Source organism: Notamacropus eugenii, chromosome 5 (assembly GCF_028372415.1).
Source record: "Notamacropus eugenii isolate mMacEug1 chromosome 5, mMacEug1.pri_v2, whole genome shotgun sequence".
NCBI classification, from domain to species: Eukaryota; Metazoa; Chordata; class Mammalia; order Diprotodontia; family Macropodidae; genus Notamacropus; species Notamacropus eugenii.
The window spans coordinates 444397266-444403345 of record NC_092876.1 but is presented as its reverse complement, the minus strand read 5'-3'; the positions used below and the strand labels follow the sequence as shown (position 1 = coordinate 444403345).

The following is a 6080-nucleotide window of genomic DNA, read 5'->3' as shown; positions in this document are numbered from 1 at the left end:
GCAGCCCTTTGTGAACCCGGCTCTGTCAAGTCCTGGTCATTCTCTGGGGCATCCCCTGGGAAGTTCTTAGTCCTGTGTCTTTAATTCCCATAGCTGCCGCCTTAGTTCAGAACCTAGCCACCTCTTACTGGATTATTACATACATTTCCCGACTGGCCTCCCTCCCCGTGCTGTCTCATTCCTCCAGTCGATTCTGCCAGCCCACAGGTTTGAAATCAACAATGGCTTCTAGGTGACTAGAGAGCACACTGGATTAATAAATATTTCTGCTCCACCAAGTACTAGCTAGCTAAGTGACCCTAGGGAATTTACAGACAGAATCCCTAGGAAATGTAGTGGGATAGAGAGGAAATCACTGTGACAATAACTTGCCCCACCTACTTCTCCAAGTTGTGAGGAAAGTACGTTACAAAGCAAAAGATACAATGTAGCCATTGTCTAAATCCTTTAAGGTTCAAATCAGATTCTAACCTCTTCCATGATGGTCGTCCTAACTCTTTTGGCACTAAATGATGAATCCTTTTTCTAAATTATGTGTGTTGTCAGAATATATGGCAACCATGTGTTCTGAATTGGGGGGGTGGGGGAGCTACATCACCAAATTCCGGAAAAGATTACTTATAGCAAAGCTTTGCAAATGAAATAATCTTTGTAAGACTATGTAACTTGATTTTGACTTTGCAAAATAAGATTATCGTTTCTCTACCTCATCATTTTATATTTGATTCTGAAATACCCCCTGAGTTACTTCATCAACTTGCTCTCATAGTGGATTAAGTTACTAAACAATGAGTGAAACCTTAGGGTAACTCTGTGGGTCTGTACTCCTAACATATAAGACCTCATTAATGTTCTTCCCATTAACAAGCAGGCGGTGAAAAACAATTAGTTTTTAACAAAGATATTTACTAATGGCATAGTAAAAATCGTAGCTTAGATAACTTCCCATAAACCTTGGGGCATTCTTCCACAGATACACATAGTATCCATTGAAACAAATAAGACCTCATTAAATGTTTTTCCCATTAACAAGCAGGCGGTGAAAAACAATTAGTTTTTAACGAAGATATTTACTAATGGCATAGTAAAAATCTTAGATTAGATAACTATTCCCGTAAACCCTGGCGCATTCTCCCACAGATACACATAGTATCCATGGAAACAAATAGAGTATAGTGCTAAAGAGATACACATATAGGATACACACGTGGCAGAGGCAGCTCACAACTTCTGAAACTAGGGAACCTGGGTGTCCTCTGTCTCTTTATGAAGTCACATAGTTCTCCTTGAATATAGTGTCTCTGATGGACAGGTTGCTTATCTGAGTTCCCAGAGTCAAATTTTCAGATGACACAAAGATGAGAAAGATAGTTAACACACTTGCTATCAGAATCCAAAAGCATCTTAACAGACTAGAGCACTGAGTTGATTCTAATAATATTAAAAGTTAAATACTGATAAATGTAAAGACGTGTTTGAATGCACACACACACACACACACACACACACACACACACAAAACAGCTACACTAACATAAGATGGATGAGGCATAGAAATTGTTCTGAAAAAGAGATCTGGAGTTATAGTGGACTACAAAGTAAGTATTAAGTACCAACCATTCACCAGGCACTGTGCCAAATGCTAGGAGTAGAAAAAGAGGCAAAAGTCAGTCCCTGCCTTCGAGGAGCTCAAATTCTAATGGGGGAGACAATAAGCAAACAAATAAATAAAAACTATATGCAAAATAAATCGGAAATAATTAAAAGAATAAAGGCACTAAAATAAGAGGGGTTGGAAAAGACTTCCTATAGAAAATGGGATTTTAGTTGGGACTTGAAGGAAGACAGGAAAGCCAATAGGTAGAGAACTTCACCTATTTAACGATGTGTGTTGTAAAATTAAGGTAGAGCATGGAGGACATCCAGAGAAAATTCCTGGACCTCAGAGATGGGGTTTCTTGTTCATGGAATAGCAATGAGGTTCTTGTCGCTGGATCTAAGAGTACAATGAAAGGAATAAGATGTAAGAAGACTGGAAAGTGCGTCTTGGGGGGAGAGAGTAGATTATGATGGGCTTTGAATGCCAAGCAGAGAGTTTTGTATTTGATCCTGGAGGCAAAAGGAAACTTAACTACTGGAGTTTATTGAGTGGGAGGTGGGGAGGTTGACATGATTGAATCTGTGGTGTTGTTTTTTTTTAATGGAAAATCACTTGGCAGCTGGGGGAGGGATGGGATAGGGAGAAACTTGACACAGGTATACCCACCAGCAGGCTTTCCCAATAGCTCAAATGAGAAATGATAAAGGCTTGCGTCAAATGATGGCAGTGTAAGAGCAAAGGGGGTATACATGAAAGATGTTGCAAAGGCAAAATTGACAGGCCTTGGTGGCAGATTGGATGTGGGGGAGGGAGTGGGGAGAGGTGGAAGATAGTGAGAAGTCAAAAATAATACCTAATGGGAACCTGGGGGACTGGGAGGTTAATGGTGTCCTTGACAGTAATAGAGAAGTTTGGAAAAGGGGAGGCTTTAGAGGGGAAGATAATGAGTTCAGTTTGGCACCTGTTGGAGATGAGAGATTGGAAGTCAGCAGAGAGGTTAGGACAGGGCTGCATAGATCTGAGAATCATCAGCATAGAAATAATAATGAAATCCGTGAGAGCTGATGCGATCACCAGGTAAAGTAGTACAGAGGGATGAGAGAAAGAGTACCCAGGAGAAAGCACTCGGGGATACCCACAAATAGAGGATATGACTTGGATAAGGATCCACCAAGGGATACCAAGAAGGAGTGATCTGTTAGGTAGGAGGAGAACCAGGAGATAACTAGAGAGAAGAGAATATGGAGGAGAGAGTAATCAGCCATGCCAAAGGATGCAAAGAGAGCAAGAAAAATGAGGATTGAGAAGAGGTCATTGGATTTGGCAGGTAAGAGATGACTGGTAACTTTGGAAAGAGCAGTTTTAGTTGAATGATGAAGCTGAAAGCCATATTATAAGGGATTAAAAAGAGGAAAGTAGAAACACTATTGAAGCTAGCCTTCTCAAGGGATTTTGGCTACAGAGGGCCAAAGACATGTAGAATGATGGCAGGGATGGAAGGATCATTTGAGAATCTTTCGAAGAGAGAGAAAACATGGAGATGTTTTTAGGTAGTAGGGAGTTAGTGGATAGGGAGAGATTAAAGATAAGTGATAGAGTGGGAATGACAAAAGGGACAGTATATTGAAGGATGTGGGATGAAATAGGATAGCTTATGCAGGTAGAGGGGTTTGCTTTGGTAAGGAATGAGGCTATCTCTTCCTGTGAGAAGGGTGAAGGAGGAGGGTGACAGAAGGCATCCAAGTGATATGGATAAGGGTAGAGGAAGAAGGGTAAAAAGGGATCTTTACAGTGAATGACCTCCACTTTAGTAATGAACTAGTATGTGGTATGGCAGCCAAGTTGCAATTTTTGCCTGGGGTAAAAGGGGTATAGCTTCCAACAACAAAGAGTGCTTGCTGCCCTTGTCAGACCTTAGATAAAATATTGTGTATATTTCTGGGCACTGTGATATAAGAAGGATATTGATCATTTTTACAGTGTATAGAATAAGGCACCCAGGACAGTGAAGAGCCTTAGGATCATGACATACAAGTATTGTTTGAAGGAACTGGGCACCTTTAGCTAGGACAAAAGATTTGGAGAACATGAAAGCCATGTTCAAGTATTTGAAAGTCTGTCATGTGAAAGTGGGGTTACATAGTCATTCTATTTGGCCCCAGAAGGCAGAACCAGAAACCATTAGTAGAAGTTTCAAAGAAGCCAATTAAGGCTTGATTTCTAGAAAAATTTCCTAACAATCAGAGCTAGCCAAAAGTGGAATGACTTGCCTCAAGAAGTGATGGATTTGGAGCTCTTCAAATATAGACTTGTTGAGTGTGGTATAACAAGAATTCCTTCATGTACAGGTCCAACTACATAATGACTAAGGTCCCTTCCGATTCTCAAACTCTGTGATTCCGTGACTGGTTCCTCTCCTTAGTTGACTCCACTCTGCCTGTGGCTCTGTTCTTCAGAGGCTTCCTCTCCCAAAGGACCATCTTTGCGTATCCATGTCTATCTAGAGTGCATGTCTCCGCTACCTCAATTGCGCCTTACATTTTCTCCATCTAACAGACTGAACTGCCAGATGAATGTTTTCCTCTGGGCAAGTTGCCGCTAAACTCCATGGCAAATGGGAAAGGGAGTGGAGATAGAAATCCCTTCCTTCTCTCCCTGTGGGGTTCTCTTTCACAAAGTACCGCCGAACTTGCATTTCCTTGAACTGAACTGCTGTCCCTACAGCTTATGTAAAAGCAATGTCTAATTGCTTCTCATCCAGTGAAATTTCTTGCTTTAGTCAAAAGAAGTTGTTCACACAAAATCAAAGCTGGAGGCATCTTTATGCTTAATTTAACTACTCAGTACCTTGTTATTACACTCTGGGACTTCCGGGCTAAGAGGTTGGTCAAAGATCAACTTCCCTACAATTACATATTTTGACAGCTCTATAATTGTCATCTGAACCAAAAAGAGAGAGCAGTTGACTTGGGAAAAGAACAGGCAACAACAGCCCTAGCAAATCTATCAGCCTCTCGCCCACTCTATTACTGACTGCAGGCAACAGATAAAATTAGGGGAGATTCAGGGCCTTGGAATGTTATTCCGAAACTAGCCCTTATTTTCATAACTACAGAGCAGGTAGGTTGGAAAGAGTAAGAAGGAAGAGCAAATGAGTCACGTATGAGGCTTGTGTCAGACAGTGTAGCTGAGAATTAGAAATCTAGTGTTTCTAAGTAGCTTGACTGGGGTGTCTTTGTGTCCCCCAAGGGGTATGTACCCAAAAATCACATCACCTCATTCAATCCTTACTTGAGCCAAAAACTTCTACAACTGACAAATATGTTTACCCAACTTCACCTATTTAACTAAGCTGTTGATGTGTGTTATATAATTATGATGACCAAGTTGGTCCCAGGAGAAGATTGGAAAACAATGAACCCACATCCCTTTGTTGCAGTGGTGAAGAAAAGTGGGTATGATATTGCATATACCGTCAGACATGATTGATATGTTGGTGATTTTCTGGAATGCTATTTTTCCTCTTTTAAAAAATATTTGTCATAAATGGAGCTTGCCAGATGTGGAAGATGGACAATGATATTTGGAAAGATGTCATGGATAAAAATGTGTAACCATACAGAACTAACCACAGTTCCCTGGGGCACCTTGCTTGAACATCCATGATTTCTCTTTGTGTCTGGCCTTTGGATCACTTATGAATCTTCTTGCTTCATCGTACCTACTATCTAGCCTATATTTCTCTCTCTTTTCCACAAAAATAGCATAGGAGACTTTGTCAAGTGTTTTGCTAAGAACCTAGCTTGGTAACCTATATCTTTAGCTATCCCTTGTTCTACCATGTAAGTATCCTGTCACAAAAGGAAACTGTCATGCCTGTGGGCTCCATCATGGCCTGTTTTGGAAGCCATGCTTTGAACTCACTTCCTAGATATTCACAAATTATCCCTTTAATAAGGTCTGGAATTTTCCCAAGTGTCCAAGACAATCTTGTTCGACTATATTTGTCAGATCCTGCTTTCTTCTCTCTCTGTAAATTGGAACTTTTGCCTTTCTCCAACCCTGTTACACTTCTACCACTTTCCGTGATCTTTCAAAGATAATGAGCAGTCACTCAGCAATCACATCTGCCCAGTACCCTTCTATCTGGGCTTGTTGACTTCAGTTCCTCAAGAGCAACTTTGTTGTTGCTGTTCGGTCCTTTCAGTCATGTCCAACTGTCTGTGATCCCATTTGGGGTTTTCTTGGCAAAGATCCTGGAGTACTTGGCCATTTCCTTCTCCAGCTCAATTTACAGGTGAGGAAACTGAGGCCTATGGAGTTCAGTGACTGCCTGATTTGAACTCAAATCTTCCTAATACCAGGCCCAGTGCTCCATCCTCTGCACCACCTACCTGCACCAAGTCATTCTGAAATTTAACATCCCCAATATTATTCTCACAGAACCATACTTGTTCTCTATTAACTTCCGTCTTCTTAT

The 6080-nt window shown here is 41.0% G+C and overlaps 1 protein-coding gene across 1 annotated transcript in view; it reads left to right on the top strand.

Annotated features, from left to right (window-relative positions):
* The window catches only part of LOC140508037 (uncharacterized), a 47765-nt gene that overhangs the window by 1244 nt on the left and 40441 nt on the right, over nucleotides 1-6080 (top strand). The window lies entirely within an intron of this gene.